This window comes from Gopherus evgoodei, unplaced genomic scaffold (assembly GCF_007399415.2).
Source record: "Gopherus evgoodei ecotype Sinaloan lineage unplaced genomic scaffold, rGopEvg1_v1.p scaffold_283_arrow_ctg1, whole genome shotgun sequence".
Classification (NCBI taxonomy): Eukaryota; Metazoa; Chordata; order Testudines; family Testudinidae; genus Gopherus; species Gopherus evgoodei.
Genome location: NW_022059946.1, coordinates 2,562 through 17,062, shown reverse-complemented (window position 1 = coordinate 17,062; position 14,501 = coordinate 2,562).

Here is a 14,501-nt window from a genome sequence, read left to right as displayed (position 1 = left end):
ACCAGTTCGTTGACAAAATAAAAGAAGTTGGAGGATCGTATTATAATTAATTGAACCCTCCGGTGGCCACCGTTCCTGGTCCTCTAGCTGATATTGAGGCCAGTCTATTGTACAATACCTTTTTAGTTTACCCTTAGTTAGTGGATCCATTTCAAAGATTTTCCAATTACCGAGAATGCAACCAGAATGCATTCTAAAGGCGTGCACGCTACCTTATCCTGTGACTGTCCCTGTCCCATTCCTTACCGGGAGACCCTGGGCGTCCCCAGGTCTTAGCAGGTGACAGATTAAACCCTTTAACTTTTATCCTACCTTATCCCCGAGACCGGTTCCTCACCGTTGCTCAGGACCAAAGCTTCTCCACCTTCTGGGGCGTTGCACCGTTGTGCCTCCCAGGGTCGACCGCACCAGACTTCGCTGAGGCCCCCGGTGAAAGCACCGGTGCGCGCTGGGCATCAGTGACTGTCTCAGTCCGTCGGCCACCGGAGAGGGTCCGGGCAAGGCTAATTTTTCAGCCTCAGACCGTCCTGCCGCGGTCGCCAAAGCTGTTGCAGGGGGTGCAACAGTTGGGGTTCGTTTGCCCGGTGTGCTTATCCCCAATGACCACACCGGAGTGGAGAAGCAAGTATCTTTATTTGAGTCAAATAAGGTGCAAGGAGATGTAAAATCTCAGATCATGCACACATTACTATTCATTGCCATGTCTTATATACCTTACTTGTTTACAAAGATGTTCACAGGTGCTACAATTCATCATTTACAATTCATTAACTACCGGATCTTTTAATTAACTATATCCTTAACCCATACTACTAACCCTCCCCCCTTTGATCGATTACATCTTGTACCATAAACAAAAGAACACAAGAAAATGATAAATGATTACATGTACTCATGCTAACTTTAAAGGAACATATTATTTAGCTCGAAAGGCAGTCGTAGGCCTGAGAATGTAAACTTCTGACCCCACGCCATATTGCCAGTTACTTGGAGCCCTGCACCCCCCAACAAGGTGACACAATACAGGGTCAATTGCTTAAAAGAATATTGAATAAACAGCCTTATTCAAAAAAAATACAAATCAAAGCACTCCAGCACTTATATTCATGCAAATACCAAAGAAAAGAAACCATATAACTTACTATCTGATCTCTTTGTCCTTACACTTAGAAACAGAAGATTAGAAAACAGAACTACTTCTCCAAAGCTCAGAGAAAGCAGGCAGACAGAAAACAAAGACTCAGACACAAACTTCCCTCCACCCAAAGTTGAAAAAATCCGGTTTCCTGATTGGTCCTCTGGTCAGGTGCTTCAGGTGAAAGAGACATTAACCCTTAGCTATCTGTTTATGACACCCCCCGAACAGTCAATTTCCACCCCCTGCTCAGACCCTGGCCAACCCCTCCTCTGATTTGCCCCCCTTTGCCTCTTTTTAATCCCTGGAAAAAGTAAGCGGTGCTGGGTCCCATTCTCTGGAGGGAGGGCTGGGCACCCAGCCCCTGCCTGCCCAATGCTCAAAGTGCTCCATGATCTTGTGGATGTTTGCCGAGTGCTGCAGGGTCACCTGAAGTGGGAGAGAGACACGGTTAGGAGGTGATGCAGCCAAGGGTGCCTCACCCAACACTGAGATGCAGCCACCTCTGGGATGAGTTACACAAGTCAGCAAATGAATTTGGAACAAGAAATGCACTGAAAGGACCGAGGCTGCTGCAGGAGGTGGAGAAAACCACAAAAAGCAGTAGCCCTGGATCCCAGCCCTGCTCCTCCCCCACTCTACCCCCTAACCTCCACTCCCCTCCCAGATGTGAGGGGAGAACTCAGGAGTTCTGGTCCCCAGTCTTGCCCACCCCCATATTTCAATATGGTTCCATCCAACGGCTGCCTCCACAATTGCAGGGCAGTGCCATGGGGCACACCGGGGCCTGCCTGTTTGCAGAGGACGCACGATACCAGTGCTCCAGGATGGGGAGAGAGGATGCTAAAGGAGAAGCAGGCAGCAGACAGCTGCCATGACAGAGAAAGAAATGCTAGGGGGTGCTGTGCTGCAAGGAGTGAAGGGGCTTGGCAGGGAATGGGAGGATCTTCCCTCACAGCAGGTGCATCTGTCTCCCTCCCAATTCCTCCCCAGCCCTACCCCAGCCCATACTAATCCCGGCCCAGGTACCAGGGTTAAATTTGGCTTGGATTCCCCAGCTGCTGGGGATGGGGCCTGGGTCTGGTGTTGTCCCACAAACTTACACAGGATCGTTTTAGGGGTTAAGACAAAGATTCCACATTTATTATTAATTCGTAACTATTAGCAAATACCTTAATGCTTATACACATACACTCACACACACCCCAAAATGTTCTGCAGCTGCTGGATAGTTACCAGTCTTGATTGCAGTTTGAGTTCGCAGCTTGGGATCGGAGCTCGTGGCAGCTAACTGGCCAGGAAAGCTGAGCACGAGGAGGAGCCGGGTCTCTGTCGGGCGCGCACCGATGCTCCTTGACGTTGATAGCAGAACGTTACCCAAAGTCTCTCATCTCACCCTTCCCTTTTTATAGGAGTTTAGTTTGGATTCAAAGTTCCTAGGTCTCCCTGTGTCACGCCGCCTCTGGGTTTGCTTGATCACCCCTCAATTGCAGGCGTGACTGTCAGCCTGGGACCTGGCTTTGATCTTCCTTCTGTTGTTTTTTTTTTAGGGTGGATGCTTCTTGCTTGAGTTAGGGCTGTTGTCTAGTTCTTCAGCCGTCGGTATTTGAACTTTATCTCATCAGGACGGGCTGGTGCTGGAGGTTGATTCTATCACCCATGCATACCTCATTCACACATCTCAACTAGACTAATAAAATTACAGTATGGCTTGCAAAAATGGGGGCTGCAGCACAAGCCTTCTACAAAATGGAGTCAGCATTTTAAAATGGGTTTTGAGTTACAATATTGCACAGAAGTTACAATGTTACAATGTAGGCAAAATGGCAAGTGTAATGAAATGGTGAACAGAAGTTACAATGGTACAGTGACTAACTAAAAACAATTTCATTCACATTGGTTCTACATTGTCCCCCTTTTGACCCTTCAATCCAGGGGCATTGAATGGGTCACACTTTATGCAATTGTTTTAAGGCTATATATTGGGAAACAATGTGAGCTTGTGCTTTTAGTTTAAAGTACAGCCTTTTCATCCAGCAGCACATACCACACATTATAATTAACATTAAGCTTATCAGAATAAAGAAAACAACAATTGGATGTAACATAATTGTTAAAGTTGAAGACCAGGAGGGGGACCATCCCTTTAAGATATCATACCAATGGTGCATCATGATTTGCTCTGCTTGTGCAGATACGCTTAATATTTCAGATCCCTGATGTAAAATAGCCAAACTGCGTGTTTGAACCTGGGTCCGTGTGGCTTCAGTCAGTTGGCTAATTTGTCTATTTTCCTGTATTAGTTTGTACAGGTTTGTTCAATTGACTCCCAAAGTGAAGTTAAAGTTTAGAATATTACTGGTATCCAGTGTGTTAATTCCTTTATCCTCATGAGTTGGGAAGTAATAGGTTAGGGTGGGAGTTTTTAACATAGTTATATTACATATACACTGTTTTACGGGCGGTTCTGAGATGTATTTGTCTTGCCATACAAGCCTTTCTAATCCAATGGCACAGGCACAACTTTTTCTATCAAAATACACTTTTGTGGTACCGTTATTTAGTTCATCCCAGTAACAAGTTGCCAAGCTTTTATGTTGCAAGGAGCAGGGCTGTTCTAATTTTGGTAAGGTGGGACATACCCATTGTTGTGCAGTCCACCTGGAACACAAGCGATGGTCTATGATTTCCCCTTGTTCATTTAAATACATTCCCACCAATCGAGGAGCCCAAAGATGTCTGCCCATGGAGAACTGGGGGGGGCTATGAAGGGCCACAGAGTAACTTTATATTTGTGTGGTTGGACCCGTATTACTTGTATAGTGATGTGCCCCATGAGGGTTGATATGTACACGTTTGATTCCAGGGCCTTGTACCATCCAGAAACATAAGGGAGGAAAAGGTTATTTTTATGTTTTGTCAGCAGAGGAGTTAAGACTGTCATATCTTTAGCTCGTACCCAGTCCATTTCCCTTTCTGTCAGCATAATAGCTAATATTTGTTGTTCAGAACACCACAATGCTAATGCTGTTTTGTTCGTTATGTCCCTCATGGTGGCATATTGAGCCCAGAACGCCTGGTTCTTCTTCGAGTGATTGCTCATATCCATTCCAGTTAGGTTAGGTGTACGCGCCGCGCGTGCACATTCGTCGGAAAACTTTTACCCTAGCAACTCAGTGGGCCGGCAGGTCGCCCCCTAGAGTGGCGCCACCATGGCGCTCCATATATACTCCTGCCGGCCCACCCGCTCCTCAGTTCCTTCTTACCGCCCGTGTCGGTCGTTGGAACAGTGGAGCGCGGCTTAGCTGACCTCCACTTCCCTAGCTACTCGTTTTCTCGTATATAATTATGCAGTTATAACCCTTTTATATATATATTTGTATGGTTATACGTGTTTTCTTTGCTAACATGGTTAGTTTAGTTAGCGGGGTTCAGGAAGTAGCCCCTTCCATGAGCCCAGTGCCGTAGCCCATGCATGGCTCATCGGGTTTTAAAAGGGGCCCGGCCTGCCAGAAGCCGCGGCCGAAGAGAGATCTACATGACTCCTGTTTGAAGTGCCTCAGGGAATCACACTTGACAGATAAGTGCCCCATTTGCAAGGCTTTTAAGCCGAGAACAAAAAGGTGCGGGACTTTCACTTACCCCTCCACCTTGGCGCCGAGCGATGTTCAAGCGGCGGGCAGAAGCGCCTCCTCGGCACCGGACCCCGCCGGTACTACCAAGGCCTTTCGGCACCGACCGTCGCCGGCACCGATGTCGACTCGGCACCGCTCCCTTCTTCCGAGGTCGAGAGAGCCTACGATTCCTGCTGGTGCCTGGCGGCTCCCCGGCACGAGCCGTGGTTGAGCCCCCTGCTCCCGCTGCTTCCGTGCCACCTGCATCGCAGCCAGAGAGCTCGCCTAAGTTGCGTTACCCGGCACCGACACCTGCAGAGGCACCGATGACTTCGGCTCCATCGATTCCAGTCCCCCAGGACCACGGAATCCGGTGCCTGGCAGCTCCCTGGCTCGCGCCGTGGTAGAGCTTACTGCTCCTGCTGCTTCTGTGCCAACTGCACCACAGCTAGAGAGCTCATCTAAGATGGCTCGCCCGGCACCGACGACGTCGGCACCGTCGATCCCGGTCCCACGAGGGCCGTAGAATCCGGTGCCTGACGGCTCCCCGGCGCGCGCCGTGGTTGAGCTACTGCTCCTGCTGCTTCCGTGCCAGCGGCACCGCAGCCAGAGAGCTCGTCTAAGTCGGATCGCCCGGCGCCGACACCTGCTACGGCACCGATGACGTCATCACCGTCGATCCCGGTCCCACAAGGGCCGTAGAATCCGGTGCCTGACGGCTCCCCGGCATGCGCCGTGGTTGAGCGTATTGCTCCTGCTGCTTCCGTGCCAGCGGCACCGCAGCCAGAGGGCTCGTCTAAGTCGGATCGCCTGGCACCGGCACCTGCTGCGGCACCGATGACGTCGGCACCGTCGATCCCGGTCCCACAAGGGCCGTAGAATCCGGTGCCTGACGGCTCCCCGGCACGCGCCGTGGTTGAGCTACTGCTCCTGCTGCTTCCGTGCCAACGGCACCGCAGCCAGAGAGCTCGTCTACGTCGGATCGCCCGGCACCGACACCTGCTGCGGCACCGATGACGTCGGCACTGTCGATCCCCGGTCCCGCAAGGGCCGTAGAATCCGGTGCCTGACGGCTCCCCGGCACGCGCCGTGGTTGAGCTCCTGCTCCGGCTGCTTCCATGCCAACGGCACCGCAGCCAGAGGGCTAGTCTAAGTCGGATTGCCCGGCACCGACGCCTCTGAGGCACCGACAACATCGGCACCGTCGATTCCAGTCCCACAAGGGCTATCGAATCCGGTGCCCGACGGCTCCCCGGCACGCGCCGTGGTTGAGCGTATTACTCCCGCTGCTTCAGTGCTGACGGCACCGCAGCCAGACAGCTTATCTAACTTGGTTCGCCCGGCACCGACACCTACCGAAGCTCTGATGACCTCGGTACCGTGGATCCCGGTCCCACAAGGGCCGTCGAATCCGGTGCCTGACAGCTCCCCAGTACGCACTGTGGTTGAGCCTGCTGTTCCCTTCACGCCGGAGATGTTACCAACGGCGAGGGCTCTCAGTGCCATGACAGAGTCAGTGCTGCCTGTCCCGGGCACCGCCGGTACGGGTAATACAGTCTCTTCAGGGGACTGTCCCCTGTCAGCACAGCAGAGCGGCACCGTTCATAATCACGGTCCCGCAGACACCCCAAGTCCTGTCGGCACGCCGGACACCACTGGCAGTCCTGGTGCTGTTTTCCTCGGTACTGGTCACACTCGCTGCACCGGTCGGTATCCCGTTCGCCGACCCGCTATCGGCACCGTTCCGACCTCTGGCACCGGGGCAGGTACCTTGACTCCTGTAGCCCTTCTCCGAGCCTCGAGATCTCGGTGGACCTCCCGACACCATTCTGGTTGCGGGTCTGGATCTCGTTCCAGGTACCGATACGCCTCCCGATGCCGGTCCCCGGTGCCGAGTTGGGCAAGGTCCGAGTGAGTCAGAGACTCTGCCTGTGCCTTCTTTTAGTACCTCCATGGCCGTCCGGACACGCATCCGTGTCATCCCATATGCGCAGATTTTATGCTCAGGACCACGATCCTGATATGATGGCCAGCGGGCGCCAGCCCCGAAGCAGAAAGAGGCTTGGCGAATGAACAGGCTTGGCCGCCAGGTGTACTCTGCAGGGGCCCTGCAGCTCGGGGTAGCAAAGCAACAAGCCTTGCTTAGCTGCGATAATTATAGCACCTGAGTGAAGGAGTTTCTCCCTCAAAACTTCCACCTGGAGTTCGCTGCCATCTTGGAGGACGGGGGGAAAGAAGGTTCCCAGAGCGTCCCTCCAGGCCTCGTTGGACGCAGCAGACTCTGCGGCCGGCACTCTGGCCTTGAGTGTCGCCGTGAGGTGCATTTCATGGCTTCAGGTTTTAAACCTCCGGCCGGAGCTGCGGTATACCATTCAGGATTTACCCTTTGTTGGTAAAGGCATCTTTGCGGCAGAGACAGCCCCAGACTGCGAAGTCTGGTGGGCAATAGGGTCCTAATGCGTCTCAGCATGTATACGCCAGCGACAAAACGCAGGCCTTTCTGGCCCCAGCCGCCATACTCTGTGCCTAGCCAGGCAGAACTCTGGCAAACGGCAGGGCCAAGGTGGTCGCAGACGAACGTCAGGACCCCTAAAGAGCCAAAGTCACGGTCCCTCGCAATTACCACTGGGACCAAAGACGGACCTTCCAAGGTTCACCTGAGGGCGGTGTACCAGTCGCAGGACGGGATCCCGATCCCGCTTTCTCCTGGCATGGCCCCAGTTACTTTCAGATCGCTGGGTCCTGCGCACGATGGAGCATAGGTACCACCTTGAATTTGCTCCAGCCCTGTCCCACTTCAGCGGACGAAAGGGGTAAGGGATTTTACCCCCGTTATGCCCTAGTCCCCCACTCGAACACAGGTCTCAGACCTTCTTGGTCCTGCACGGACTCAACCGGGTTAGGATAAGGTTGGAGTTCTGCATGGTATCCCTGGGAATCATTATTCCATCCTTGCCTCCTGGGGGCTACTGTGCCGCCCTGGATATGAAGCACGCGTACTTTCGCAATGCCATCTTCCCTCCGCACGGGAGATGCCTCCGCTCTATAGCCGACTGTCAGTACTCCCGGTTTATGGCCATAGTCGCCGCCTACCGTCGCTGATGTCGGATATGCGTTTTTCCGTATCTGGACGATTCGCTTATCCACGGAGACTCTGAGACACAAACCACTCAGCGCGTGGGCATCGCCACGGTCTTATTCACAGGTCAAGGCCTGCTGTTTATTATAGAGCAATCCACTCTGGTCCCCACGCAGAGGTTGGGCTCCCTAGGGGCTATCCTGGTCTCCTACCTAGCCGGAGCCTGCTTATTGCAACTGAGATTTTAGGCGATGGCAACAATCATCTGAGGTCTGAAGGCTTTCCCAACGACCTCAGCTCGTTCTTGTCTCAGTCTCCTGGGTCCATGGTTGCCCGCAAGTTTGTAACCAAACACGCCAAGCTCCGCCTCCGTCCTCTCCAAGTCCGGCTCACTGCCCCTGACGACGGACGCCTCATCTCTCTGCTCGAGTGTTCATAGTCACCTCTGAGCTTAAGGCCTTTGGTCTTCTAGGGAGCTGGCATTCCTCCTCAATGCGTCAAAAATTGAGAGTAGTCCGCCTGGCATGCCAGGGGTTCCAGCGGCAGCTGCGAGGCCGTTGTATCTCGGTGTTTACAGCCAACACAACGACCAGGTGCTTCATAAGTATTCAGGGGGGACATAGTCCCCCCCCCTTTTTTGTCAGGAGGCCATCCATTTCCGGGTCTTTGGCATGGCCCACTCGATGGAGCTGGCGACGTCCTTTCTCCCAGGCGTTTGGAACGTCCTAACTCTTTGCCTCAGCAGGTCTTTCCTGCCTTACGAGTGATCACTCTGCCCCATGTGAGGCGTCCCGCTTTCCGGAAGTGGAGATGTTTCCTCACACAGACCTGTTCGCTCACCGCGAGAGCAGGAAATGCCAGGTGTTCTGCTCCTTCCAAGATCTCTCCTCGGAATCGATCTTGGACGCATTCCTGATGCCGTGGAAAGGCCAACTGCATTATGCCTTCCCACTGTTCCCACTGGTTCATTAGGTCCTGCTCAAACTCCGCAGGGGCAGAGCGTGCATCATCATGATCACTCCAGAATGGTCCAGGCAGCGCTGACATACCACGTTACTCGGCCTGTCAGCCCAGACCTCATCACTCAGGGCAACGACAGGCTTCGTCACTCGGACCTGCAGCCTCTTTGCCTCACGGTGGCTGCTGCGTACCTGAGTCGGGGTGACAGGCAGCCTTCCACCTGGTCGACGTACCGGGCCAGGTGGAAGCGTTTCTTTTACAGCTGCAATACGCTCGATCTTGCTCCTGCTGAGGTCTCGATCCCCTCTGTTTGGCCTGCCTCTGGCCTTCAGCGGCAGGACCTGGCGGTATCAGCGCTGAGGATACACTCGGCAGCCATCTCTACCTTCCAGCAGGCTAAGATGGACGTTCAGTGTTCTCACGCTCTATGGGTTCGAGGTCCCTCAAGGGCTTGGAGCGCTTGCACCCTCGGGTGCGCCGCCCAGCCCCGACCTGGGACCTCAACCTAGTCTTGGCCAGACGGGTCTCTGAGATCAGAGCTCTTACGGGGGTTCCGCCATACACTAGGTTTCACAATGACAAGGTGCAGTTATGACCGCACCCGGCTTTCCTCCCTAAGGTGGTTTTGGCTTTTCATGTTACCCACAGTTCAACGCAATGGGCACAACCGTTGCACTCCTTGGACATCTGTTGGGTGCTCGCATTATATTGTGCTGACAGAACCATTTCCTAAGGTGCCCCAGCTCTATCCCGGTAGCGGGCCAAAGGGAGGGCTTGCTTGTTCTCCTCTCAGAGGATCTCATCTGGGGTGATGGCGGACATCCCCACTTGTTATGATTTGGCTCATATTTCCCCAAGCCACATCAACGTGCATTCTACCAGGGCTCAGGCTTCATCTGCCGCCTTGCTGGCTCGTGTTTCTACCCACGAGATCTGTCGCGAAGCTCCATTGGTCCTCGGTCTATACCTTTGCTTCGCAGTATGCCCTGGTTCAGCAGTCAAGAGAGGCTGTAGCCTCTGGCTCAGCAGTTTTATTCTGCCACATTTCACTCCGACCCCACCGCCTTTGTAAGGCTTGGGATTCACCTAACTGGAATGGATATGAGCAATCACTCGAAGAAGAAAAGACGGTTACTCACCTTTGTAACTGTTGTTCTTCGAGATGTGTTGCTCATATCCATTCCACACCCGCCCTCCTTCCCCACTGTCGGAGTAGCCGGCAAGAAGGAACTGAGGAGCGGGTGGGCCGGCAGGAGTATATATGGAGCGCCATGGTGGCGCCACTCTAGGGGGCGACCTGCCGGCCCACTGAGTTGCTAGGGTAAAAGTTTTCCGACGAATGTGCACGCGCGGCGCGTACACCTAACCTAACTGGAATGGATATGAGCAACACATCTCGAAGAACAACAGTTACAAAGGTGAGTAACCGTCTTTTACATGTTTCCAAGTATGCCATTTCAAGTTCATTGTGTCTACTCCAGTTTGCACCAATTCAGCGATCTGGTGCTCTTGTCCCTGGGCAATAGTACGATGCAATGTTTCTACCACACTGGCCTTATTTTTCAGTGCTTCTAGGTCTACCGAATTTAGAATTCCGGTCCCTGCTCCTATACCTCCTAACAAGGTATCTGTTATCCCTCGTCGCTGACGAGGGAGCGGATGTTCTGGTTGTAAGGATTTGAACCATGCTTTAAAGAGGGGGGATCTATAGTGTGCACATTCTGGCCGACTTAGAGTTAAATTATTCCTGGTCCAGTTTATTGAAAGGTGTAGGGTTACAATTAATGGCGCCACTTGTGCCTCTATGGGAGGCTGCATCTTAAGCAAATGAGGACAGGGTATTTTTATGGGTTGTGGACCATTTAAAAACAGTACTGTTGTACTTCCTACTAATTTGGTTTCATTCACCCATACTGTTATTGTCCGGGTCTCTAGGGGTCCTGGTTTAAAGGGTGGGAATGTATGGTATCCAGGGAGGACGGGGTGACAATGATGATTGTGATCTACTATAGGCTGGGTAGGTGAGCTAACCTCAAATATACAATCATGGTCATAAGGTGTGATATTTACCCAGACATGTAATGTAAGTAGTTCAAAGGGTCCATGTAATGTATGGTTAGATATTGGTACAATTTGGATCTGGTTTCCAGTGGTAAAATTGAACCACTGAATCCCCCAATGCGCATTGGATGTCCCCAAAATGAATAATTGTGTCAGGAATCCCCAAAATAATAACATTTTTGCTTCCAGCGGAGTTCTCCTGTAAACGCTTGCGCAGTTTGTGAGAAGGAAATAAAATTGTTGATTAGTTTGTAATACCAGTTTTCCGGTTGGAGGTAATCAGCTGAAGATCTCTAGATTCCTTATAAGGGATTCGATACCAGTGATACCTACAAAGGGATGAAGCACATGCTATTAAGAAAACAGTTTTATCTGGGATACATGGACCCATTTAAGTTTACCATCTTTCTCAATGCGATATACCAGAGGACTGAGACGGTTAACTATGGAATATGGACCCACCCATTTAGATTCTAAGGTGTGATCCTTCTTACCCAATTTTAAATACATTACTTGATCTCCAACTTCCCATAAAAAGGGTTCCTTGGTTCTTTGTTTTTGCATTTTCTCATTCATATGTTTAATAGCCTGATTGATCCTGTACTGCAATGTGGTTTTATCCTCTTGTAATTGTTTTAGCCATTGGAAATAATTATTCTGGTTGGCTATAGGATGATCCTCTGGGTGTATGGTAAAATGTTCAGGATTAATCATTAACTTCATTGGTTGACTAAAAAAGGATTTGGTATGGCTGGATCTTAGTTTTCAGCCTGTCACTACTGCGAATGGCAGCTAAGATTAGAGGTAGTTTCTCAGGCCAGTCCTTACCAGTATGGTTTACTACTTTTTGCAGTGCCTCTTTAATTGTGTGATTCATCCTTTCCACCTGGCCAGAGGACTGGGATCGGTAGGGAATGTGAAATTTCTGGGTGATCCCTAGGGCTTGTAACATCATTGTGAAAATTTGTTCCACAAATGCACTTCCATTATCTGAGTCTATGACCTCTGGGGTTCCGTATCTGCACACCACTTCAGTGAAGAGCTTTTTAGCTGCAGTTCTAGCACTGTTATCCCTAGTGGGGAATGCTTCCACCCATCCTGAAAATGAATCTATAATAACCAGCAAATATTGGAATCCTTCTTTACTTCTAGGCAACTTATCAATAAAATCCATCTGTATTCTGTGCCATGGTCCCAACCGTCTCTGGTGCATCATTGGTTGCCAGTGCGGGGGATGGGCTTTGTCCTTTGCACAGCGCACACAATTTTGCACCCATGTTTTTACATCATCCTCCACCCCTTCCCAGTCTGCTACCTGCCTTAGCCTCCTTAAGGTCCCTTCTGTCCCCTCATGCATGAACTGATGTGCCACGTTGATTAGCTCCTGCCGTTCCGTCTTTCCCGGAGTCCGGCTGCAATGATTATTCACATCGCTAGAAGGCAGCAGAGTGTCAGAAATGAGCTTGCTCGCGGGGCTCTGACTTCTAGTTACAGCCGCCGCCAGGTTCTGCTGCCGGGCGATGGCATCGGCTGGGCTGTTCCACATGGCTTCAGCGCTGAGCTCTTTGCTGTGCGCTTTAACATGCCGGATTTTTAACTGATTGGGGTTTCTTGTCACCCAAGCATGGATCCATTTCCATTTGTCTAGGTAGGCTATCTCCTTCCCATCTGCTCCCTGCCAATTATTCCGTTGCCAGTCAAACATCCAATACTGTATGCCTTTCACGCAAAAATCACTGTCTGCATAGATATAGGCCATGTCTACATCTAAAATTTTGCAGCGCTGGTTGTTACAGCTGTATTAGTACAGCTGTATAGGGCCAGCGCTGCAGAGTGGCCACACTTACAGCAACCAGCGCTGCAAGTGGTGTTAGATGTGGCCACACTGCAGCGCTGTTGGGCGGCTTCAAGGGGGGTTCGGGGAACGAGAGAGCAAACCGGGAAAGGAGACCAGCTTCGCCGCGGTTTGCTCTCGCGTTCCCCGAACCACCCTGCAAACCGCAGGGAAGGAGACCTGCTTGCTCGGGGGTTCGGGGAACGAGAGAGCAAACCGGGAAAGGAGACCAGCTTCGCCGCGGTTTGCTCTCGCGTTCCCCGAACCACCCTGCAAACCGCAGGGAAGGAGACCTGCTTGCTCGGGGGTTCGGGGAACGAGAGAGCAAACCGGGAAAGGAGACCAGCTTCGCCGCGGTTTGCTCTCGCGTTCCCCGAACCACCCTGCAAACCGCAGGGAAGGAGACCTGCTTGCTCGGGGGTTCGGGGAACGAGAGAGCAAACCGGGGAAGGAGACGAGCTTCGCCGCGGTTTGCTCTCGCGTTCCCCGAACCACCCTGCAAACCACAGGGAAGGAGACCTGCTTGCTCGGGGTTCGGGGAACGCGAGAGCAAGCCGGGGAAGGAGACCAGCTTGATTACCAGAGGCTTCCTCAGGTATGCTGGGATACCTGCTTATTCCACGGAGGTCAAGAAAAGCGCTGGTAAGTGTCTATACTTGATTACCAGCGCTGGATCACCAGCGCTGGATCCTCTACACCCGAGACAAAACGGGAGTACGGCCAGCGCTGCAAACAGGGAGTTGCAGCGTTGGTGGTGCCCTGCAGATGTGTACACCTCCTAAGTTGCAGCGCTGTAACTCCCTCACCAGCGCTGCAACTTTCTGATGTAGACAAGCCCATAGATTGGTCTGGGAGAGGTTTCATATAACTTTAACACTTGGTATATGGCGTGGAGCTCCGCATGTTGTGCTGAGCCATGATTCAAATACCCTTGAATCACTTCCTCCTCTAAGTTTATAGCAGCATACTTAATATACCGTTTCCCTTTAAGTATTACCGAGCTGCCATCAGTAAACCAGATATGCTTCTCCTGCCCTGTTGTGTCTAAATCCCTTAAGGGGGGGTGCCTCTACCAGTGCAATTCTCTGTTCTAAAGTAATCTCGGGACATTCATGCTTAGTCCCTTTTTCAATTAAAGCATGAGTCAATAAATCAGGTTTAGATACTGTTTCGGTAAGGACCCCTCTATTGACCAGGATGAGGGTCCATTGAGCCATGCGTGTATTGGAGACCTTACTCCCGATCAATTTGCCAGATAAGATATATTTGAGAGGAGTATGAGTACTTTGAATTGTAATAGGTGCTGTGCTCGTGAGAGGTTCAAAAGACTGGATTGCCCAAACGGCTGCTAAACATTCACACTCACAAGGGTCAAAATTCAGCTCAGCACCTTGAAGTTTTTTAGAATCATATGCTACAGGCACTAGTTTGCCTTCCTCATTGTTTTGTAAGAGAGTAGCTGCCAATGCAACCTCATTTGCAGCTAGTCTGATAACGAAGGGTTTTGATTCATTAGGGAAGCGTAAAGCCGGGGCTGAGACAGCCTTTCGTTTTAAGTTATTTAAGGCGGATTCTTGTTCTGGTCCCCATTCCCATTGTGTCTTTTTCTTTAATAACTTCCATAAGGGAAGTGTGATCTCTGCATATTTATGGATATGTGGCCGTAGGAAATTGAACCCACCCGGCAGAACTCGTAAAGAGTGCACATCTGTAGGGGCGGGCATATCCAGTAATGCTTTCACCTTGTGCTGATCCACTTGCCTCCCCTCCTTCCCAATCACTGTACCTAAGTAAGTGACCTGTGGTTGCACCAATTGT